This window comes from Globicephala melas, chromosome 5 (genome assembly GCF_963455315.2).
Source record: "Globicephala melas chromosome 5, mGloMel1.2, whole genome shotgun sequence".
In the NCBI taxonomy this organism is placed as follows: Eukaryota; Metazoa; Chordata; class Mammalia; order Artiodactyla; family Delphinidae; genus Globicephala; species Globicephala melas.
The window spans coordinates 81,874,051-81,900,958 of NC_083318.1; the positions used below are offsets into that span (position 1 = coordinate 81,874,051).

General features: G+C 33.0%; 1 pseudogene; it reads right to left on the reverse strand.

The window, feature by feature from the left end:
- Nucleotides 1-3,456: 3,456 nt before the first annotated feature.
- LOC115865711 (inositol polyphosphate 1-phosphatase pseudogene) lies at nucleotides 3,457-5,039 on the reverse strand (annotated as a pseudogene).
- Between the last annotated feature and the right edge of the window lie 21,869 nt (nucleotides 5,040-26,908).

Below are 26,908 nucleotides of genomic sequence, written 5' to 3' on the forward strand. Positions count from 1 at the left end.
CGGGTACCTACTGTACACTGCACTGGCTCTGGCTGATTGTCTCTCTCTCTTTGTGTAGTTCCAATGATTTTCCATGTGGTTGTTTCATGTGTGGTGCTTACAGAGAAGTCAGACTGTTCATACGAAAACTCAGGGTTCCAGTACAAGTAATCCACAGAGACAGGCATAAGTGCATAGCCACTTAGGATCTAGATGTGGAATGCAATTGTATCACTTCCACTATACACTACTATCAATAGCCACTAAGTATAGCACAGTTGCAGATGGACTAGAAAAGTGATCAATATAATCTACAGATATATAGAGAGTAAGCACTGGGGCTCTGAATATGTTGTTGGAAGAAAGAGTGACCATGGGTTCATTTGTACACAAAAGTTACTTAAAACCTGTTAGGCACATACATTGTTTTATCACTGTGGTTTGGAGTTTATAGATACCAAAAAAGAGGTATACCGTTTAATATTATCTTTTCTCAACTGTTGAATTCTCTTTTTTATACTCTCTCCTATAGAGCAAGATAGAAAATTACAGTCTCTAAGATGTTTTGCAAGCAGAGTTAAAATTCTGGTTCTTCTGCCAATGAGGGATATTTGCAGAAGATTTGGAAGACAGAATAGAAATTGAAAGTATTCTTAGATGAGAGCTGAAGACAGTTGCATGGGAACTATGTAGAATACAAGTTTGCAGTGGCTTCTGGAAAACATCCCCAAATCACTTGTGTGTTATAATGCGGGAAGAGCCAGCACTTCTGGATTTCCCAAGCTAATTCAGGACCCTTACTCTTCAGCCTACCAATTATTGCAAAAGCTTCTGATGCCCTGTATTAAACTCCTTATTGCTGGGAATATTAAAAATTTGTAGTTTTTCTGACAGAACTTTGGTCAAAGATGGAAACAACATACTTCAGAAAATGGTAGCATTTACCACTTATGAGGCTGTCAGTGGTATTTTCCAGTAAGACTTCTCAGACCAACCTGAAAGGCTTATTAGGGAGTACCCATTTAACCCATAATAAAACAACAATACCAAAAACATATAAAAAATAAATTTATCTAAATCTCTCAACATTTTTGTCTATGTTTTATCTACCTATCTATCTAATAATACAACTTCCCTTACTTATATTCCTCTTACTTTTCCCCAAATGCCTCTCTTTGTCTAAATGAATATAGGTGTGAATTCTCAGTTAAGTAAATTTTAATCTAGTTTTATATAATTAAGGCATATTTATTTCTCATTATATTAGTCTTGAAATATTTACATTTAATTTCCTGAATATGAAAGACATACACACAAAATATTTTTCTGTGAGGACAAACTATGCACCGTCTATAGATTCAAAATATACAATGGAGTATTAAAGGTTCTGAGAATCTTTCATCAAATATCACATGATAACTTTGAGTGGATGTCCCTAACAGTTTTTGATAAATAAATCCTGCTAAACTCTTCATCTTAGAAAAGGCTGACATAGAATGTTTGATCAGAGCTGTCAAGCATTCTAAATAATTAGCAGAACAGATTAATTTATTTTCAGATTTTTAACTACTTACACTGATGTCAACACTATCCAGTCATCACATAATCATTGTGCTGTGAAAATAAAGTCAAATGCATAATTAAATGTGTTGATTGGCAACCCTTAGAGTGAAAGGGGAGAAGTATTATAAGGATAAAGACCAGCTGCTTTCTCAGAAAGACAGATGAACAGAGAGAAAGAGCAAGAGGAGAAGAGGAGAGGGGGAGGGAGAGGGAGAGAGAGAGAAAGTGCGAGCGCACGTGCTCGCCAGAGAGAGAGAGAGAGAGAGAGAGAGAGAGAGAGAGAGAGAGAGAGAAGCAGGTCTGTTTATTGAACATGTGGCATTCTCAGGAGGAAACTAAAAACATATTCCAATATGCAAGTATTCTAATATGTGTAAGCATCCTAATAAAATTAACATTTATATTGTGTATAAAATGTTAATTTTATATCAAAGATGATTCCTGAGAACTCAATGAAGTCGTTAAAGTATTCAATTTCATAATCCTCTTCATAGTCTCACATTCTTAAAGACTTGCTTTTTAACTGCTCAAGATTCATTAGCTTGAAATTCTGCTACTCATTTTCATCAACGTTTGAATTCTCAATTGAGATGTGATATTTCACTCCTGCCACTACGTCAATCTGGAATCTTTTCAGAAATAAATTAAATGAAAATTTCAAAGCCTTACTGAATAAAATAATTTATGGTATATTAATTAGTCTCAAATTGACATTAAACTGTCTTTGTCTTTCGCAGATAATAATTATAACTAAGACTTCTTTGTCCAGGCTTTTAAAAATCAATATTATTTCTGTACTTCAAAACCAGAGCAAGAAGGAGGGATGTTAACAAAGTGTTACTGTATGGAATAAAATCTTATCTATGGAAGAAAAATTGTCAGTGTCCTTTGCTAATGTGATGTATCTAATAATAAATTAGTTTACTGTATTTAAATTCAGTGTTTTATCCCAAGAAATAATATTCTATGTTGGTGTTCAAAACTTTTCTCAAATGCCAATCTTACTTGGATACTTAGTCTGATGGATGCTTTGTTGTTCTTTCTCCAAACTATTTTCTTTTCCCCCTAACTATACAGAAAAACTGCAGTTTTTCTACAATGTAGCACTGTCTGCACTTCAGAACTGTCAGGTAGGGCCATGTGACTGAGTTCTTGCCATTTGAAAGTGGATGCAAATTACATATACCAATTCTATGCCCTAAAATCTCTACGGAATACTCCATGCTTACCCTCTTCTTTCAGATAGATGATACCAGGCTAACCTTGAAGCCATGTACTAATAATGGCAGACTGAAGTATAAAAGACACCTTGTTCCCTGAATGACTATGTGGGGTAGAGTCTCCTTTTCCTCCTCCCCACCAACCACAACGGGCAGTGAGGCGAGTAACAAATGTTCATCATGCAGACAACCTTGAAATTTCTTGTCTTATCGGGTAGAGTGGCTCTCATTAAATACCCTAGTACAGGTTCCTAATTAGAACACATGTAGACAGCAATTTTATATTACTATAAGTGGCAACAGTATACAGTTGATTGGTAATACTTAAAAAAATAAAACATTAATAATAATAATAGTAATAAATTTATGTGGGGCATTTACCCTTGCTTGAATTTATCAGAAGTTTATAAACAAGCAGGACACATCTTGATTTAATCAGCAGGAAAAATGAATTTTGGAGAAAATCAAAACTATTCCAAGATCACATTTTGCAATACAGAAAAAAATGTTATTAGAACTTAGTGATATATATATGCTCCTCAAAAGAGGAAGGTGAATGTTGACTATTCACCTTCAAAACAAGCACAAAACTACCTTCAAAAGATAGAGATGTGAAAAATAGTTTCACAGTTCAGTTTATAAGCATATGAGGACAAAGTTTATCTATGTAGTGTGCAGCTGCAGATTCAAGACTTTAGATGAGGAAGCTCAGAAATGTCTCTTGCTGCTTTCTTGATCTGTATGCAATTAGTCCTCCCTTATTGCCCCACTGATTTACTGCAGTGGCACCTTCATTTTCCATGTGGTACCAACTCCAGTTTCTGGATTCCGTTCCAAGAATTCTTTTAAGTTTACCATTCCCTCACCCATGGCCCTGAGTTTGACATTAACAGTACAAGACACTCACTTGAATGTGAAAAGATATATCTTTTCTGAAAATATATAAATGTCAGCAAGACCTTGGACAACTCAGGGCTCTTGTAAGCAGCCTTAGTTGCCGGGAATAGGCTATCTCCACATACAAGTGTTAGGTAGTTAGTCAGACATTAGCAGCAAGGAGGTGACGGTGGTGAAAAGAGGGGAATAATCAAGTCACACCCCAACCATCTGGGAACCCTCCCCTGACTCCACCCAGAACAGGCAAAACTATGGTCAGGTGGTGGGCAACTTTTCCTAATAAAGAGGGAGCACAGTAACACGAAGGAACTTCCCCGGGCTGCTCATGCCCAGACTAGACAGGCGTATAAAACCTAGAGTAAACCCGAACTCATTATACCATCATTATAATAAAATCTGCATGTGGTTTTGCTCCCCCCCGCCCCATGGACTTTTCTTAGTGAAGCTAGGGTAAGGGCATGCACAATAATGAACTTGTTACATGACTCAGGACTGTGAATCAAGTAATGACCCCCTGTCACTCACCCATGATCACACCCCACCTCCTCGCAGAATTCTCCTTATAAACACCCTTAAACCTGTACAGAAGGGCTGGTTTCACTTTGCAGAAGCAGCCCACTCTCCCTCTGAGATTACAGCTATGCTTTAATAAACTTTGCTTTGTGCTTAAGCCCAAAGTGGTAGTCTGCAATTCTTTACTTGCTATCGTAAGGACCGAGATTGCTGGCCCAGGTCTTCTGTTGACCTCCTCAGTTGAAGCTATTTGACACAATGCACACCAACCCAGTAACAGAGGTGACAGTGAGATTTTGATAGTCTCCTTTTCACTTGTACTGATAGCTGAAAACCAGTGGGAGAATTCCACCTGAGAGCTGTGTTTCTGGTCAGTTGGCTCTGCATTTTATTACCATTTCTTTTAGAAATGGGGGCTGAAATGCATGGATATTGGTCCCCATGTAAGAAGAGCCCCAGTAGTACTGTCCTTTCCAACTGAGAGTGCTTAGGTCTTGTGATACAAAGGCTGGTTGATGACAAACATCAGGGACACCCCTATTTGTATATCCAACTAAGACACCAATTAAGATGGTGACACACTGAATTCCACAGGAGAAGATTCCTTGGTTGGATTTAACGTCAGCAGAACCTTTTATACACTGGTAAGTTGAATCTATGGGATCCACCCAAATTCCCAAAATGTCCTGTGGAATGTTGACTTCTACTGAATCCAGAGTTGGGTACATAAAGGTGACAGACATCCTGATGAACAAGTTTGGCGAATGCTTTAGATGCCAACTTGTTACCATTAAGGACTTTGCTAAGAAGCTCTACTGCTGTACAAAAGGCAGCAACATATGTCATTTCAAACATTTTCAAAAGCATCTAGTATTCCTAATTACAGATGATTACTAATGAAACAAAGGCCAATTAAATAAATCAATCAAAACACAACAAATTTGACTTGAGGGAATTTAAGTTTCAATTTCAAAGTGAATAATATTCCTATGGCATGATAAAATAAAATTTTAGACATTTAAATTGTCACTAAATAAAATTAGTGCAACTATAATTTACTTTCTCTCTAGCTAAGTATCCTAATCAAAAAACGGTTGCACTGTACCAGCTTCCAATGTTCTTAGAAAGTTTACAAACCATGTAGGCATACATGACCAGTAGAAATTTGATGACAAAATATGGATTATTACATTATTTAGTTATTATCCAGGTTAACAAAATTAATACATTATATATAAAACTAAGAAAAATATAGAAGTTATTTAAATATAGAAGTTATATAAAATGAAGTTAAAGACTTAACTTGCATTGAATTAAAAAAAAACAGCAGTAGTAGGAAACTAAAATATGACAAGGGGCGGGATCAAGATAGCAAAGTAGAAAGATCATGAGCTCACCTCCTCCCACAGACAAACCAAAACTACAACTATATATAGATCAACTTTCTCTGAGAACAACCTGAAGACTAGTAGAACAGCTCTTCTATAATTAAGATATAAAGAAAAAACCACATTGAAGGTAGGAGGGGCAGAGACTCAATGTAATCAGCATCCATATCCCAGGTGTGATGACCACATGCAGCAGGGGATACAACAAACACGGCAGTCCTCCCTAAGGAACAAGGGGTTTGAGCTTCACACTGGGCATCTTAGCCCTGGGGACCCACACCAGGAAGTTGAGCCCTCATAACAGCTGGCTTCGAAAACCAGTGGGGCTTATGCCCAGGAGAGCCAGAGGGCTATAGGAAACCAAGGCTCTACTCTTAAAGGGTACACATAAAATCTTACTCACTCTGAGTCCTGGCACAGAGGCATCTGGCACTCCAGCCAGTCTGCCAAGGTCACTCCAGCCAGCCCCTGGCCATGCCCACTCCAGTTCCAGCCACGCCAAGGCAACTTGCCCAGTGCAGGAAAAACCTGGCCTGCACCAACTCCAGATCCAGCTATCTAGCCAAGGCAGCCCTAGTTCAGTGTACTCCAGGACCCTCCAGCCTGTGTCTGCTGCGGCCCCAGTCCACCTGCCAAGCTACCCAGCACAGGCAATCTATATACGAAAGGCTCCTACATAAGGTCATGCTTTCAAGACCAAGAGAGGTAACCATTTTGCCTGATTTATAGAAAAAGAACACAGAAAGTCAAACAAAATAAGGAGCCAAATATATTCCAAATGAAATAAGATAAAACACCAGAAAAGAACAATAATGAAACAGAAGTAATTTATCTGATAAAGGGTTCAATGTGATGGTCATAAAAATGCTCACTGAACTCTGAAGAAGAATGAAGGAACACAGTGAGAATTTCAACAAGGAGTTAGAAAATATAAAAAAGAACCAATCAGGTCTGAAGAATATAATAACTAAAATAAAAGTACATGCAGGGAACAAAAAAAAGATTAGATGATACAGAAGAATGCATAAGTGATCTGGAAGACAGAATTGTGGAAATCAACCAATTGTAATAGCAAAATGAAAAAAGAACTAAAAAAATATATAGTTTAAGGGACCTCTGAAAAAACATCAAGCATACTAACATTTTAATTTTAGGGGTCCTAGAAGGTGAAAAGAGAGAGAGAAATGGGCAGAAATTTATTTGAAGAAATAATGGCTGAAAACTTCCCTAACCTGGGGAAGAAAACAGATATCTAGGAAGCACAGAGGCCCAAACAAGATGAATCCAAAGAGATTCACACCAAGATATATAATTAAAATGACAAAAGTTAAAATTAGGAGAGAATTTTAAAGGCAGCAAGGAAACAAGGAAACAAACAAACAAACAAACAAGCTAGTCACATACAAGGGAACTCCCATAAGACTATCAGCTGATTTTTCAGCAGAAACTTTTCAGGCCAGAAGGGAGTGGCATAATATATTTAAAGTGCTGAAAGGATAAAACAAAACCTTACAACCAAGAATACTCTACCCAGCAAAGTTATCACTCATCACTGAAGGAGAGGTAGAGTTTCCCAGGAAAGCAAAAGCTAAAGAATTCATCATCACTAAACCACTCTTACAAGAAATGTTAAAGAAACTTATTTGAGCAGAATAGAAAAGGTCATAACTAGAAACAATACATAAAAGGAAAAATCTCACTGGTAAAGGCAAATATATAGTAAAGGAAGTGAATCAGCCACTTAAAAAGCTAGTATGAACGTTAAAAGAATAAATTTGTAAAATTAACTGTAACTACAATAAGTAGTTAAGGTACACGCAAAGTTAAAAGCTGTAAAATATGACTTCAGAAACATAAAACAAAACATGGATGGAAGGAGTAAAAGTGTAGTACTTTTACAATGCATTTGAACTTAAGTGATTATCAGCTTAAAATAAACTTCTATATATACAGGTGATATATATGAACTTCATGGTAACCAAAGCAAAAACCTATAATAGATACACAAAAAAATAAAAAGAAAGAAAACCAAATATAACACTAAAGAAAATCATCAAACCACAAAGGAAGATAATAAAAGAAGAAAGGAACAGACAAGAAACACAAAACCAGAAAACAATGAACAAAATGGCAATAGGTACATACCTATCGGTAATCACTTTAAATGTAAATAGATTAAATGTGCCAATCAAAAGACACAGGATGGCTGAATGGATTTAAAAAAGAAAAAAAATAGAAGATCTATATGCTGCCTACAAGAGACTGACTTCAGATCTAAAGATACACAAAGGCTGAAAGTGAAAGGATGAAAAAGTTCATGAAAATGGAAGCAGAAAGAATGCTAGGGTAGCAATACTCATAACAAGCAAAATAGATTTTACAAGAAACACTGTAACAAAAATACAAAAAAGGACACTACATAATGATAAAGCAGTCAATCCAAGAAGAGACTATAATATTTGTAAATATTTACGCACTCAACATAGAAGCCCCTAAGTATATAAAGCAAATACTGACAGACATAAAGGGAGAACTTGACAGTAATACAGTAATAGTAGTGTACTTTAATACCTCACTTACATCAATGGATAGATTAACCAAGCCAAAAAAAAAAAAATCAATAAGGAAACACTGGCCTTAAACAATACCTTAGACAAGATAAAATTAATAGATATATATAGAACATTTCATTGCCAAACTGGAAAACACACATTCTTTTCAAGTGGACATAAAACATTTTCCAGGATAGATCACATGTTAGGCTACAATACAAGTCTCAAAAAATTTAAGAAAACTGAAATCACATCAAGCATCTTTTCGAACTGCAACAGTATGAAACTAGAATTAATTACACAAAACTGGAAAATACACTACTATGTTGAGATTAAACAACATGCTAAACAACCAATGGGTCAATTAAGAAATCAAAGAAATTAAAAAACCTGAGACAAATGAAAAGGGAAACACAATTTCCCAAAATCTCTGGTACACAGCAAAAGCAATTATAAGACAGAAGTTCACAGCAATATAGATCTATCTCAAGAAACAAGAAAAATCTCAAATAAGCAATCTAACTTTATACCTAAAGCAACTAGAAAACAAAGAAAAGTACAAATTTAGTAGAAAGAAGGATATAATAAATATCAGAATGGAAACAATGAAACAGAGACTAAATAAATGTGTGTGTGTGTGTGTGTGTGTGTGTGTGTGTGTGTATGATTAAAGAAACTGGGAGCTGGTTCTTTGAAGATAAACAAAACTTACAAATCTTTAGCCAGACTTACCAAGAAAAAAAAGAGAAGGCCCAAATAAATGAAATCAGAAATGAAAGAGGAGTACCACCAATACCACAGAAACACAATCATAAGCAATTACTACAGACAATTATCCACAAGTTGGACCACCCAGAAGAAATGAATAAATTCCTAGAGACATATAATCTTCCAAGAGTGAATCAGAAAGACATAAAAAATCTGAACAGACTGATTATTAGTAATGAAATTAAAACATTAATCAGGAAACTTCCAACAAGCAGAAGTCCAGGACCAGATGGTTTCATAGGGGATGTCTACAAAATATTTAAAGGGGAATTAATATCTACCCATCTCAAATTATTCCAAAAATAGAAGAGGAAGAAACACTACCATGAGGTTAGCATTACCCTGACACCAAAAATAAGAAAAGATACTACAAAAATTACAGTCCAATATTGCTGATGCACATAAGATGCAGAAATCCTCAACAAAATTTTAGCAAATGAAATTCAACAATACATTGAAAGGATCATACAGCCTGATTAATTGGGACTTATTCCAGGGATGCAGGGATAGCTCAATATCCACAAGTCAATCAATGGGATACACTACATTAACAAAATCAAGGATAAAAACCACACAATCATAACAATAAATGCAGAAAAAAACAGCTGACAAAACTCAATATATGTTTATGATAAAAACTCTCAACAAAGTGAGTACAGAGGGAATGTACCTCAACATAATAAAGGCCATATATGACAAACCCACAGATAACATCATACTCATTGGAGAATAGCTGAAAGCTTTTCCTCCAAGATCAGGAACAAGACAAGGATGCCCACTCTTCCCACTTTTATTCAACATAGTATTGGTGGTACCAGCCACAGCAGTCAGACAAGAAAAGAAATAGAAGGCATCCGAATTTCAAGGGAAGAAGAAAAACTATCACTATTTGCACATGACATGATAATATATATAGAAAGCCCTAAAGACTTCACCAAAAAACTATTAGAACTAATATATGAATTCAGTAAAGTTGCATGATACAAGAAGAATATACAGAATTCTGTTCCTTTTCTATACACTATTAATAAACTATGAGAAAAAGAAATTAAGAAAACAATCCCATTTACAATTGCATCAAAAAAACCTGAAATGCCTAGGAATAAATCTAACCAAGTAGGTGAAACCTATACACTAAAAACTATGAAATACTGATGGAAGAAATTGAAGATGACACAAATAAATGGAACATGAATTGGAAGAGTTAATATAGTTAAAATGTCCTGAACTGGAAGAGTTAATATAGTTAAAATGTCCATACTACACAAAGCAGTCTACAGATTCCATACAATTCCTATTAAAATACCTATGACATTTTCACAAAACTAGAACAAACAATCCTAAAAGTTGTATCAAATCACAAAATACCCCCAGATAGTCAAAGCAATCTTGAGCAAGAAGAATAGAGCTAGAGGAATCACACTCCTTGATTTCAAACTAGTCTAAAGCTATAGAATCAAAACTGTATGGTACTGGCACAGAAACAGACACATAGGTCAATGGAATAGAATAGAGAGCCCAGAAATAAACCCATGCTTAATTAATGTATGAGAAAGAAATCAAGAATATGCAATGGGGAAAAGGCAGTCTCCACAATAATTCATGTTGGGAAAACTGGACAGCTACATGTAGAAGAATGAAACTAGACAATACTCTTACACCATATACAAAATAAACTCAAGTGGATTAAATACTTAATGTAAGACTTGAAACTATAAAACTCCTAGAATAAAACATAGGCTGTATGCTTTTGAACATCAGTCTTTATAACATTTTTTTGGACCTGTCTCCTCAGGCAAGGGCAACAAAAACAAAAACAAACAAATGGGCCCTAATGAAACTAAAATGCTTTTGCAAAGTGAAGGAAACCATCAGCAAAATGCAAGACAACCTACTGAATGGGAGAAGATATTTACAAATAATATATCTGATAAGGGCTCAATATCCAAAATATAAGAACTCATACAACTCATTATCAAAAAAAATCTGATTCACAAATGGGCAGAGGATCAAAATAGACATTTTTCTAAAGAAGACATACAGATGGCCAACAGACACATGAAAGGATGCTCAACATCACTAATCATCAGGGAAATGCAAATCAAAACCAGTAATGAGATTTCACCTTACACCTGGTAGAATGACTATCATCAAAAAGACAAGAAATAACAGATGTAGGAAAAGATATAGAGAAAAGGTCTTGTACTGTTGGTCAATTGATACAGCCACTATGGATAACAGTGTGGTGATCCCTCAACAAATGAAAAATAGAACTACCATACAATCCAGCAATTCAAATTCTGGGTATTTATGCAAAGAAAAGGAAAACACTAATTCAAAAAGATACATGCACCCCAGTGTTAACTGCAGCACTATTTACAACAGCCAAGGAATGAAAACAACTTGTGTCTATTGACAGATTAATGGGTAAAGATGTGGTATATACACACAATGAAATATTACTCAGCCATAAAAAAGAATGAAATCTTGACATTTGCAACAACACAGATGGACCTACAAGGTATTATGCAACATGCAATAAGTAAGACAGAGAAAAAGAAATAGCATTTGATCTCACTTATATGTGGAATCTAAAAAACAAAACAAATGAACAAACAAAACAGTAACAGACTCATAGATACAGAGAACAAAATGGTGGTTAGCAGAGGGGAAAGGGGTGGGGATATCAGCAAACCAGGTGAAGGGGATTAAGAGGTCAAACCCCAGTTATAATAAATAAGTCATGGGGCTGTTATGAATAGCATAGAAAATGAGTTAATAATATTGTAAGAACCTTGTATGGTGACAGATGGTAACTAGACTTATGGTGATCATTTCCTAATGCATAAAAATATTGAATCACTATGTTGTACACTTGAAATTAATACTGTAAGTTAAATATACTTCCATTAAAAAAAGAAAATAAAGTATGATTTTACTTCCTCATTTTTTGTTTCACTGTAGATTCAAAAGCCAGCAAAAATACATAACGCAGAAGAGAGGAAATAAAAAATTATTATGCAAAGAAGTATATAGTAACATTAATCATTAAGCCATATTATTGTAAAATTCATCAGTGTGTATACATTTAGACTTAACAGAAATGGTTAATGTCAGGTTAAGTGCTATCACTTAATAGTTATTAAGCGATACTGGGAAATAGTATTACTGTGATTAAAAGGATCATAAAACAAACTGTAATTATGAAATTTAACTTGGCAAATTAGATAAAACTATATTGTTGGAAATAGTAACTCTTACTACTATTTTGTATGAAAAACATGAATTGCCAGAGTTATTGATGTATTTTAGAAAATATAAATCTTTCTAGGGCTAGGAACATAAAACAACCCAAAGCACACTGGAAAATTATATTTTGGGAAGTTAAATTTCACTCATATAACAAAAGCCTTTGAAAGTCAATGTGAAGAAGTTTTTACTTCCTTTTGAAGGCAATAAGGAAACAGAATCATTTCAAAGAATATCTGAAATACTCACTTAAAAAAATGAAAAATAATTTCTGCATGTGGGTGATTAATACACTGAACCCGTAAGGAAAATGGGAAGTTATGTCCTTTAAAAGAATAGTATAGTAATCTCAATCTGACTTAGGTGAAGTTAAAAAATTCAGGGTAACTGAATACTAATAGTAAATAGTGTATGCATTTCTGCCACACATGCCATTTATTAATTCATCAAATACTTGAGTAGTTACTTTGTTCCAGAAAATGTACTATGTGTTGGAGAGACAGTGAGGAGACAGCATTCCCCTGCTCCAAATATGCTTACAGAAAAGGGGAAAAATAATATCTTGAATGTCACTGTATTGACATCGGGAAATGTTCAGTAAAGTAGCTATGAATAAGTACTATACTTGAGTAGCTTTCTTGTGTGATTAATTACAATAACTAATTTGGCCAAAGATATAGAATTTTCCACGAATCATAGAGGCTATTTGCGATGTAGGCTTTTCCTAGAAATGCAAAGGACTTGGAAACTCTAGTTACCATATATCCTGTAATAGGGAAGTATTTGTACATCCTAGGAAAAAAAATGCTAACTCTCCAATGGTGCAGGAGGAGGGAAAACATCCCTCAACTAATAATGATAACAGCAATAACCAATATTAATACTCAATCATTAAGGATGCTATAAAATGGTGGTCCTCAAACTATTTGCTCTTGGTAACTCTTTACAATCTTGGAAAATATTGAGAGTCTAAAGAATATTATTTATATGTTAGATCTATTAAAATCTACAATACTAGAAATTAAATTAAAAATATTAATTCAATTAAAATAACAATAATAAATCCACTGCATAAATAGCATACTCTATTAAAAATAATTACACTTTCCAAAAACAATAGTGAAAGAGTGACATTGTTTTACATTTCAGCAAGTTTCCTTAATAACTGGTGTAATGAATAAATGGCATAGAGATTCATGTATTCTTGCATTCAGTCTGTAAGCAATATCACTAGTCCTGAAGCCTTCTGAAAAACCCACTGTACACTCATGAGGGAATGCGAGTGAAAAAGGCATTATCGTGACAGTAGTTTCAACATCTGATGTCCCTGGAAGGTTCTTGGGAGTTCAAGTTGAGAGCCTTCTATAATAATATCATGAAAGGGAACATGAAGCTCAATAGATTGGTTAACTGTTTTGTAGCCTAGATAGAGACAGAAAAGATGACTATATTTAGAAGTAGTCAATGCCATTTGATATCTTGGACAACTCATGCTACTTGTCACTATAGTCTCAGAATTCTATGCTTAATATTGACATCTTTCCTCTGTGGTCTGAAGTGAGGGCATGATTCACTATCTCATCCAGGAATTCTCTTCAAGAACCTTCCCTACATTGATGGACATGGTTAAATATCAGTTTGATTACCACACTGTAGCCTATTTTTTTCTTATAGAGATAATTAAGATTATAATGGCAGGATTTTAGGCTTGGCAAAATGACTAGCTGAACTATAACCCACCCCAAGTTTCTTACAGCTCTGGATATATAGTGAGTAAAGATTTTGTAAAAAGTATCCTCTAAAGTATCCTCCCCCAAAACATTATCTTATTAAAACTGAAATTAATTATTCTTGAAACTCTTGCCTCTCATTTTCATTGAATTATTAGTGAAAATTATGCAAACACAGTATATAATATAGTTATCTACCATTCAGTTATCTTTCAACCATGCTAATTAATGATTACCTTAATAGAGTGGATATTGTTTCAGTATTATATATTTTTATATTTGTATATGCCTACTAATGTAAGTTAACTTTGTTAAGTATACTGTTTAAGTAAAAAAGATCAATCTGTTGATGAAGACAATAAATCAAGGATAAAGCAGGATTTGGTACTGTACCGATTGTAATTAAAATATTTAGCTGACCAAGTACAACTGCTGTTTACATTTCGATAAAAGTATTTTGCAATCACGTTAATCAGAAGGATGTCTGACACCTCTGGACTGGCAGAAGTTGAATATTTGAGACAAATTGTTCTTAGAAACAATAATATGAATAAAAACTTCTTACTGATATATGAGGACAATTAAGCCTATTTTAAATAATTTCATTAATAATATAAAATGACTTCTGTTCATTCCTTTCCTACGATATCATTAAATATTATTGAGTTAGGTCCTGACATTTCATTCAGAATTATGTTTCTGGCATTTAAGTATTCAGCTCTAAATGTTAAGGATGTCAATTATATAAGCATCCATCTTTTTCACTGTCGTTTCCCATCAAACATTAATGGTAGAAGCCTTAATTCATTTCAACTAGTCTCAAATATCTGCCCTGAAGAAGGCTGATACTCTACAAGTGCTCTGACAACCTCTGCTAAGTAATTACCCTTAAAAATATCTCAGTAAATTCAACTCACTCCCAGAGGCATTTTAAATTATATGTCGTTAAAATGCAATGCTTTCTCAAATAACAAGGTCATGCCAAAAGGCAAAACTATACTCTATTTTTATCTGAGACATATCCACTCCAATAAAAATGTTACAACTTACACTTCAAACCCGGGAAAATGGGTTGTGCTTATCTGAGAGACGTAGTAATCAAGGCAAATTGTTATATACACCAACAATAAATCAGTACCATGGTCGCATTCTGTGTGATAAAATGGTCTATTTGTGGGAAGAGTAGGATACTACATGTTTTGATAAAATTTGGGACAAAAATGTACTCATAAAATTGCCGTTAAGCTGTCTCTAGCTAGCATTCCCTCCTGACACTTCAAGTCTCCTTCTTCTTCTGGATAGATATTTTCTAAGTTTGAAAACTTGAAGTTACATGAAATTTCAACTCCATGTTTAAATGAATACATAAATGAAGGAAGCCTTGCAAGGCAAACTGACTGTTATATTTTTTTGCCCCTCTTAGTACAAGAACAAATACATAAAAATTTAGAAAAAAATATAAAATCCAAAAAGAGTTATGAAGAAAAGTAACCTAATTCCATTCTTACTCTACAGAACAGAAACAATTTTCTAAATAAAACTATTTTAATAATCTGGGAATAATTATGGACTAAATATGTTTTCTAAATTATGACAGTCAGGATACTGACTAAATAGAGTCGATTTGATTATCTCCCTCAGTTCAATCCACTAGGAAAACTAAATGATATCATGTCTATGGAAGTTGTAACTTATAAGATGACTGAAACATACTAAGCTTAATGTTTATTTCCATAAGAATTTGATTCTGAATTTTAAAAAGAAAAATATATAATATGTAAAATAAGACATTCATTTTCTGATCTATTGTAAACATGAAAATAGTGTACACAAATGATGGTTTTAATCTAAATGAATTTTTAAATGTTTATCTACTATCAAGTCTTACTTGAGTAAACCACTTCTAATCTCTTCAGCAAATAAATATTCTTAATAAATTTGAAATAAAGTAATAGCCATCTCACACAAACTCATCCAGAGAAAAGAAAAAGGTGGAATTCCACTTCTGAAGACATTTGAGCAAAATGAACTAGACAGCAAAACATAAAAGGGACATCAAAAGAAAGGAAAATTAGAAATCAATCTTGCTCATGGGCCTAGATGAAAAGTCTTAAAATATTATACATCAATACAGAAAAACATAAAACACCAATCAAATGAAGATTATTATAGAAGTTGAAGTTTTTTGGGTTTTTTCCCCTAATCTGTTTCATCACATAGTAAGAAATGAAAGAAAAATCATATGCTCATTTTTAGACATGCTGGAGAGCATTTTATAAAATAAAATACCAAGTCATAATAATATTAAAAAGTAGGATAAAAAAACTTTTACATATATGTTTAGAATATTAACAACAAGCTTAGAGAAGACATCCTACCCTTAATGAATTAATTATTGAAAGGTTTCTTTACCTAAAATTAGGAACGGGATAAAGGCCACTATAACCACTTCTATTTGGCATTACACAGGAGACCACAAAAAAACAGTAAGAAAATTACAAGAAGGGAGTTGGGGGGTGGGCAAAATAGATGAAGGGGATCAAGTGTATGGTGATGGATGGTAAGTAGACTTTTGGTGATAATCACTTTGTAATGAACACAGATGTTGAATCATAATGTTGTGCCCCTAAAACATTGTAATGTTATATACCAATTTTACCTCAATAAAAAAAAAGAAAGAATAGGCATCAGTATTCAGAAAGAGGAAATAAGTCCATTACTAGTCACAGATAACATGACTATATATGAAGAAAATCTAAAATTATCTAGAGAAAACAGTAACAATAAGTGAATCTATCAAGATCACAGATACAAATCAATATAAATAACTGTAATTTCTATATACCATCAATGAACAATTGAAAAATAAAATTAATACATGCTTTACAGGAACACTAAAAAAAAACACGTCAAATTCTTAGGAATACATATAACAAAAGATGTACAAAACCTCCATAATGTAAAACATAAAACATTGCTTAAGAAAATGGAAAAATGTTCTAAATAAATGTATAAACATGTAATTTTAATGGACTGGAAAACTAAACATTGTAAGGAAAGGTTTATGAATGTTGGCACCAATGATATTTTGGTTTGAATATTTTGATGTTGTTGGATGTGGGCTGCCTTGTACACTGTAGATATTAAGCAGCATTCTTGGCCTCAATCTCATTAGATGCAGTAGCATCCCCCAGTTGTGACAACCAAAGATGTCTCTAGACATTGAAAAATATAACTTTGTGGTCAAAATCTCTTCCATATTGGAACTATTATTGTAAAGGTTTTCATTTCCTTAGATTGATTTATAGATTCAATGCAATCCCAGTCAAGATCATGTATGTATTCATGTGTGTTTGTAAATTCATAATCTGATCATAAACTCTGTATGGCAAGACAAAGGGCCAAGAATAGCCAAGGCAAGACTGAGAGAAAACAAGTTTGCACTACCAAATATCAATACATGTTATAAAGTTATAACAATTAAAGTAGTATTACTTTGTCAAAAGGTAGATCAATCAAAGGACTAGCATTTACTGTCCAGATAACCCCACGTATATGGTCATCTGACTTGTGATAAAGATGACACTAACTCTGAAATTGAAAAAGAATGATCTTCCTGAAATAATGGTTTTGGACAAGTGAATGCCCATAAGAAAAAAAAAAATGAGTGGCAGTAACAAAATCACTTTCAGATATACTGTATATCTAAACATGGAAGGCAAATCAATTAAAATCACTGAATAAAATATAGGAGACTTTTTATGTCCTTGGTTAGGCAAATATTTCTTAAAAAGGACATGGAGGTGGAGAACAATAAATTTGGTTATATTAAGAAACTGTGTTCACCAAAAGACACAATTAAGAGAGTAAAAAGACCAAACAAAGAGTGCATGGGTGTATTTTCAATATCTACATCCAACAAAAATTCATATCTAGAATACAAAAGCAAATAAGAAACAATTCAACAGGAAACAAAAATAGGCACCTCAGAAATTACCCAATAAACGTGAAACAGTACTCAACTTAGTCATCAGGAAAACAGAAGTTAAAATCAAAATGCAATACTTTTACACACCATGAGAATGGCTAAAAAAATTTTTAAAGACAAAAAATTTAAGTGTTGGTTATAATGTGGAACAAAGGAATCCTTATGCACATTTGGTGAAAGTGTAATTTTTATAACTAATCTGGAACACTTCTTGGCAAGGTCTATTGAGCTTAATATATGAAAATTATTTAACCTGCAATTGAATTCCTTGTTATAATCCAAGAGACCTTTTTATAGATGTTTGCCATGATATAGGAACAGAAAATTTCAATAGCTACTCTTATTGTAGGAAGCACAAAAGGGAAACAACTCAAATGTTTATCAATGGAAAAATACATGTAGTATATTTTATATAATGAATCTTTACATGACAATGAAAATGAACAATTATATACACATGTAACAAGGTAGATGAAACTCATAATATGAAAAAATGGAAACCAGATAAAGTAAAAGCTGTACATACTTTCTTTGATATAAAATTCAAAACTCAAGCAAAATCTTTGTGTTAAAAGTCAGCATAGTGGATACTCTCTTGGAACAAGTGGTGACTGGAAGGGGTACTTGGAGTACTTCTGGGATGCTGTAAATTGTAGTTCTTAATTTGAGTGCTGTGCGAGTAATTAATCTGTGCTCTTGTGATTTGTGCACTTCTTTACGAAGTACCTCTAAAGCCAGCTTATAAAATATGAAATACAGATTAGGAAAGAAAAAATTAATAAATTAATGTACACCTTTAAATTGAGAAAAGTGATAGAAATGGATCTAGTAAGAAATAAATTTATCTTACTTTGTAAGCGTTTGAAGGTAGAATTGAACAGCTGGACAGCAAGGACTATGAAACTGTTGCATTAGGTCACTTGCCAGCTCATGTCCTCAATCTATGGTGGTTCCTATATTCCAATGTTACATGCATTTTCAGCCCTTCACCTGGCTCATCCAGGAATAGCAAATATTCCCTTGAGAAAAACAGCCTCAAACACTGGCTTTCATTTCTGGATTCTGTCTTCTTTTGAATCTTGGCCCAGTGATAATTAATAGTTACGTCTATATAATGTCTTCAATATGTGTGTGCTTGCATGTGCACACACTGTGACACACACACACAAGGCATCGTTTGACATTTTATAACACTTCCATCAAACCAACATATGTTAGACAAAGACTATTTTAAAGGGAAATGTGTCAAATATGTCAATATATAACATACATGGTAAGTAAACTTATGTGAAAGAATGAAAAAACATTTCTCTGAAGTAAAAAACAGGTAGAATTCAGGTAAAATATTATGGAGACATGAGTTATAATAATTTACTGACAAATGAACCAAGTATACTATAAAAGGAAGAAATTTACTTGTTCAGGTGTGTTGGATCTCTGGCACAACGATGCCATTTGTAAATTTAGAAGTACAGAAAGTTGAATAAAGTATTATATTTACTTTAAATTGACTAATGTATAAATAACTTTTGAAAAGTATAAATTTTTAACTCTTTCATCCACATAATTCTGGGGATACCTTCATGGTAAAAATTCAAACAGCTATGTCCATATTTATCCTTTGTTTTAGCATAACATTTTTAATCAATTGCCTTAGCTTGGCCAACCAGACACACATACACATACACAGACACACAACTCTTATATGTTAATCTTCACTGACTTCATCTTCATGAAGGAGGGCAAGAGCTCATGAAACTAAAATTACGTTAAATCCACACACTAATAATTTTAATTCCACATAAATTTTAAATCATCTACTGATATCATTATTGGCAAAAGAATGCAAGTAATGCATAACTACTGTAAGAGCCAGTTACAAATACATACTTATTTACATATACATGTATATATAGGCATATATAAAAGTATATTAAACTAATATGTATATATGTAAATGCACAAATATGAATATATTTTCAAATTTGTACCACACATTAAAATACTGTGTGTGATAAGCTTTTTCAGTACTCTAAATTTTGACTGGTTTGACCTATCTTTTGAAATTCTGCTCAAAAGAGTATAACCAAGAAAAACAGAATGATCAATAAATCAATATACAGCCCATAACAAGTCATTATTAACAGTATTATCATCTTTCACAAAATACATGTATTAAAATTCACATGCTATATTTTTTACTTGAAAAACTAAACATGGATCTTCTGCCATGGGAATCAATATGATTTTTATCTATGTATGTTTTCAGGATTTTCCTTTCCTTATATAAAGCCAAATACCTTAAAATCTGTAGTTAAAATACAACTGAAACAGGCATAAATAATTGTCATATACTCTTCTTTGTTGCCATTTAATCCTTAGGATTAAATAATTAATTGATGAAAGTATGCTTACTGAAAAAGCACTAAGTATGTACTTTGTACAGGCATTTAAATCACTCTGACTTCTCATTAATCAACTTTTGGAAGCAAAATGATTTATGCAGAATGTTTTGAATTATAATAATGCAGACCTAGGAAATCCAGATAATGGTATGTCTCCTAATTATAACACTACTTCAACTACCCAAGGCAATGTGTTCCCCCTTCAGCTGCAAGTGGGCTTACACAGTTAAGGCATCATCTTAATAATTTTAATATAACATCTGAATAATGTAATAAAATGGTGGTGCTAGGAGTGAGTCTCTCCCGAAGTTAATTTTGGCCTAATAGACTTGACCCATGATTATACATGGACTGAATTTGTCATATCTCATTTTAATAAACAATATTCTAGAAAAATAATATACTATATTTTAGAATAGATGCCAAAGTCTTTAAAGGCATACCAATCCAATCCATTAAAAAGTGTAGTGACTTTTGAGAAAACTTCTTACATTTTAAATAATTACAATTATTTCATCCTTAATAACTTTTCTTACCTATCTACTCCATAACCATCCTTAACTTTAATTTTATTTAATACTTCTTAAAATAGCTCCTTCAAAACCAACAATGAATTATTTTATAGAATTTAATAATAGTTTGAACACTCAATACTTATGACATAGATTTTAGAATCAGAAAGACTTGGTTTCAAATGCTTTCTTATAAACCATGTACTATTCAAGGTAAGGGTGGTAATTTCATGTCTTTGAGCTTTATGTTCTTCATCTTAAAAATGGGAATAATAATAAAATCCAATTAACATGGTTGCTAAATGAATTTGTTGAGAAACAGCTTGGTGGTTGGCAGAGAAACAGCATTCAAAAAATGATTTATTACCTTTATTAAGGATGATTATTAGCAGTACACTCAAAAGCTAGAAGGATTATTCTGGAGAGAATACTCTTTTAAACAAAACTGTTTCCTAGTCTAATGATCTGGCTGGATTTTCAGAAAGTGTACTAAAATTCTTATATATAAAACTCTGAGCAATCTTTTATCATTCAGTTTTCAAATGTGAACTAACATTGTGTTAGCTACTAAATTTTAATAATTTTAAGGCAAAGTCACATGACAAAATTCATTCTTATTGCTTCTTCTGTAAATTAAATTACATTTTTATTATGGAAATGACAGTGTTAAAATATTTGAAAAATCTTCTTTTAGAAATATGCAAAAAAGACAACTGTTATATAATCCCCAAATGCCAAGTATTGCCATTCTGTTTTTTCGTTTTCTTCTCCTTTCTTTGCACATATTCACTTACAGATTTATACAAAGACATTAGAAATGGATTTTATGAGGTATTTGAAATAAAGATTGGAGACAGACTGAATTCCTCAAAGTCAGACAGAAGAAGTTAATGACAACAAAAGGTGGGACACTGGGTGCTTTGTGGTATCACACATACAGCAACTAAGCAGTGCATACCTAGGAAGAAAAATTCGTCTTTTTTAGTCATCATGCCATACTCAGAGTTGTGAATTAAACAAAATAATTGAGAAATAAGGAAGCCAGATAATACAGAAATGCAAGTGTCTTGGGATAACAAGAGGCTCAAAATCAAATGCATAGTGTTAGAAGGAAGGAGCAGCTGAAGAAAAACAAAAATAACTTCAAATATTCAATTCTACAGGACTTGGAAACAAAAAGGATGTAGGAAGAAAGAGTGAGACAGTTTGAGTCGGAATGTTGTTTATACTACCTCAGTATAAATACCTGTATTAGAAAATTGCAGAAAGAATAATTTTTAGGTTTCTTTAAACATATTTTCGTATCATTAAATTAAAATTTTAGGGGTTTTCTCCTCACTTCCATCTTGGTAATAACTACTGCAAAGATAGTCCAGTAAATTACCCTTCTGTATACTCTCTTCTCCACAAGGTAATGATGATGATGATAACAAAAGTAAACAACACTTGAAGATATAAATCAAATACAACTTATATATTCCATACTTTGAGTTACCTCATCTCAAAAAAATATAGAAAGGGGAGGGCACTGGAGGTTGGGGAGCATGCTTCTCAGGGCCTGAGAATTTATCTAGATTCATATCCATAAATTTCATCAACATGTCAACAGCTACAGGTCCTTTAAAAATCATGTAATGTCTTTGACTCTTGTTTGTGTCCTCTACAAAATTAAATAATAAAAACTAAAGAATATTCCAGGGAAGCATTCAATAAGATAATGTAGATAACCATTTCTACAGTGAAATATATATATGTGTGTGCGTATGTATATACATACACATAAATATATATAACAATAAATACCTAAAATAATGAGGAGAATTTTGTAAGGTTCCTATTCATTGAATTATATAACATTCAGTTTGATAATGGTGTGTAATAACAGTCCATTATTTTTTGCTTAGTTATTTATCCACTTGTTCATCTCCTTGAGTTGAATATAAACCCCATGAGACACGGACCAATCTTGTTCACTATTTTATTTCCAGCGTCTGGGACAATGTCATGCATCAGTGGAGTATGGACAAATGAAAGAAGGATAGGAAAATGGACAAATGAAAGGATAGGAACATGGTTGTTAGATTAAAACAGCAAGATGATGGGAATCTGGATGACACTGTAGCACTGAGACTGAAAATAAGGTGAAAGACATTATTAATGTTTTGAAGTAAGATGATTAAATTTAAAAACTTGGTCATTGATTTGACCTACTTGGTAGTCAAGTAGAGGAATGAGACAAAAATAAATGGCTTCAGTGATGTGAAAAATAGTTGAAACATTGACAGAAAAAGGAAAGATTAAAGGTAAGCAAATTGGTATGATATAAAGATTTATTTTACATTGATTTCGGAGATAGTTAAAGGGAAAGTTATGTAAGAAATTATCAAAGAACTGAGATCAGGTCAAAATTAAGAACTGAAAGAAGGAAAATATGGGTGCCGAAAAATAATAAAATGGAAGAGTGGTAAGTATGGCTATAAAGGTAAGAAAAGACCTTACCATTTAAAATCCTGTAGGGTAGTTTAAGAATTTTGGAATATCTTCTACGAGCAACATGGAGTCCACAGGATTTTAAGCAAAGAAGTGAAAATAAAAGTTTTGCAGTTTTTAAGAGATTACTCTCAGTGCAATGATAAAGACAAGAACTGATATGGGTAGACTGGTAAGTGAATATATTTTTTTGATATACACTGGGAATACTAGAAGAACAATCATAGCCAAGAGAGTGATTACAATTTCTCACTTTAAAAAAAAAATTAATTATTTGGCTGCGATGGGTCTTCGTTGCTGTGCACGGGCTTTCTCTAGTTGCAGCCAGCGGGGGCTTCCCTTTGTTCGGGTGGGTGGGCTTCTCATTGCGGTGGCTTCTCTTTGTTGTGGAGCACAGGCTCTAGGCACGCAGGCTGCAGTAGTTGTGACTCGTGGGCTGTAGACTGCAGGCTCAGTCGTTGTGGCACACGGGTTTAGTTGCTCCGCGGCATGTGGGATCTTCCCGGACCAGGGCTCGAACCCCTGTCCGCTGCACTGGCAGGCGGATTCTTACCCACTGTACCACCAGGGAAGTCCCTACGATTTCTCACTCTTCTAGGCACGTTTGTTTGAGGTGTTAATAAGACATTCCCGTTGAAGAATTCAGTTACGTAGTAGTCATGTAGGTTTGAAATTCAAAAGTGTGGCCTGGCTCGGAAATAAATATGTGTGGAAATTTCAGTAGACATTAAAATTAATTTCAATTAAAAATTCCAATTTTTTACTCCATTTCCTTCACCTTCATCAAAAAGGTGAAGGAAATGGAGTAAAATTTTATGTATATGCGGGTAGACAACCCAATGATTTTATATTTTAATTTTTAAAGGTAACTTCAGATACTGACAAATACAATATATTAATATCTTCATGAACAAAACAGAGTGATATTTTCAGTCTGGTTGGTGCCTCTGGTTTTCTTGAGATTTTTATATTATGAAAGATAGAAACCAGAGTTTTAACAATACTCATTTTTCAGAAAGCATTTAAAGATGTTACAAACGAGCAAAAAAGTTTAAGATGTATGTCTCGTCTTTAAAAAAAATTGTTGCATTGTGCATAACTGGAGGCTTTGTAGAGCAGTGACTTTGCACATTACTATTGCTCAGATTGTGACAACTTTTGAATATGAAGATAAATAACCACAACTGTGAGGACATTAATATGCATCAAATATTCCAACAATATACCTCGCTGAAACATGATTCATCTTAAATATACTGATGATGCTTAAAGCAGAAGCATTACTGAAATTAATCTTGTCCTATGGAAGAGTTCCATGAATGGTGCTGTGTTTATAATTTCAATTTCTGGATAACATATTGAAGCTTTAGCATTTGTAATTCCACATATTTTGCTAGGATACTTTATATTAATGATTCTATTTTTATAAAATTTTGTAGAATAAGGATTCATTTTAAAATGAAGGAAAGCATACTGCATTAAGAAATGGGATACTATCTTATACTAAATGATGACAATTTAATATGTTTTCTTTCTTGGTGGAGAAATTTTGGTAACTGGGGAAGCCACCTTGTAGACTTGGAGCTCCAAAAACCTGCAGTACCACAATGTCTCCCTTCACATTAAACTGCCTGATGAGAAATCCTTTCTTTCTATCCATTTATTTTTTGTAATAGTGAATTAATCATATTTTAAAATTATTCTATGTGCATAGTGAAAAAGAAAAGTTAAAGATCTGAAAACTGCAACAAAAAAGTCCAGTTTCCCAGAGCATAAACTATGAAAAGTTTCTTTTACAATTTATAGAAGCATATGTGCATTCATTCTTTCATTTTTAGAAAATCATGTTTATAAATATATATTACCCTGATACATGAATTACTGACTTTAAAATATGCTGGGTATCTTTATGCATCACTAAATATAAATCTATATTTCTGTCATTTTCATAGCTGTTCAATATTCTAATAAATAACAGAAGTTTAATTTGACATTAGTGAAGACAATGTGGCAAATGTAGCTTAAATAAAATTGGAGAATTACACAACAGCCAGATTAAGAGGATTTTGAGGATTTACAAGACATTTTCACTGAACATACAAAACTCAATTTAGTTTCAACCCTATCATGTAATAATCCAGCACTCCACCAACATTACTTCCCCATTTCTTATCATCCTCTTTTGAATGGTCAGAGCTTACAAAAAGTTTCTTTCATTCACACTTGCAGACATCATTTTTATTTTATGCCAATTTGTGTATTGTGTTTGTGTGAATCTTAGGTTATTTTATTTATATTACTTATGTTAGCAGGTGCTAATTTATATGATTATATTTTTGTTGATTTTGAGAAAAAGGTATGAACCGTCAGAAAGAATTGGCATTTGTTTCCAAAACTAACAGACCACTTCATTAGAAACAAAGTTTCCCTCATACAAGTGAACTTTCTGTTCCTGCCAGTTGAGACAGGGACATTAATGTGTTTGAGAAGATATATGCCAGGGTTTCTGAGAAAAATAAAATGAATGTCAGAATACTTTGTCAACTCAAACCATCACACACAAAAAAAGCACTACTACTTCTACAAAATGTTATTTTTGAAATACATATAAAATAAAGCAGTACATTTACCAATGTACATCAGATTAAAAAGTGTAAATCAATATTTAGCCAAACTCCTTAAACAGAATTTACTCTACATAACTCTTACCAGATTGACTGTCTTAATACTTGAAATGTTCTATTTAAAATAAATAAAATAATTAAAATAAATAACCACCTTGGAATATAATACATATGCTGAAATTTTTCTGACAAAAAATGCAATGGTTTCTTACTTTATCAAATTCAGTGATAATAAATTCCTGGCATTTGCCAAATTAGACTTTCTGAATTCTTGCAGAGAATGACAGTCTGCCCTCTCAAGCACAAGTGAGGTGAGACAATTAAGTTCCCATCTATTTCTTGCAATAGGTACACTTTTTTTCCTGAAAAATGACAAATTATAGTTCAATATGCCCTCACTCTAAAGGTTCATTGCTCAAAGTTCAAGCTTGGTCTAACCTTTGGGAGTCAGTGATGAAATAGGCCTTCAGAATTTTTTGCAAGTTAAGTTAAATGAATAGTCTTAGAGCTGACAGGTTATTGAAACATGTTCAAAATTTAAAGACATTTCATAATCTCTGTTCTCTCTACTATGTCAGAGATAACTTAGTAGAGAAAAAAAGTTCTTTTTTACTGGAGAAAAATTGCACTACATAAGGTCAACATTTCTGTTAAAGGATAGGTGTATTCATTTTGACAAATATCTATAAGGTAATGATATAAGCAGATCTGCAGAACTAAAAGTCAGGTATTAAACAAATGACCATTATAACTTTTTGAGCCTCTATTTTCTCACCTGTAAGTCATTGTATTAGTTGATTTCTTATTTTCCTTCTACCTCTATATCATTCCTACAATTAAATCAAAACGTATAAAACACTGTCAAACAACCACCTTTTGAAAAGCAATTTGCATGCTTTTTTAAAAATTCGCAGATATTTTCTTGTCAGAGATTTTCCATGAAGAAATTATTAGTAAGTAGAGTCTTGAAATGTCTTAATTTTTTGTTTCCACACTTATTATCAAACTTGAGTTTAGGGGCTTCCCTGGT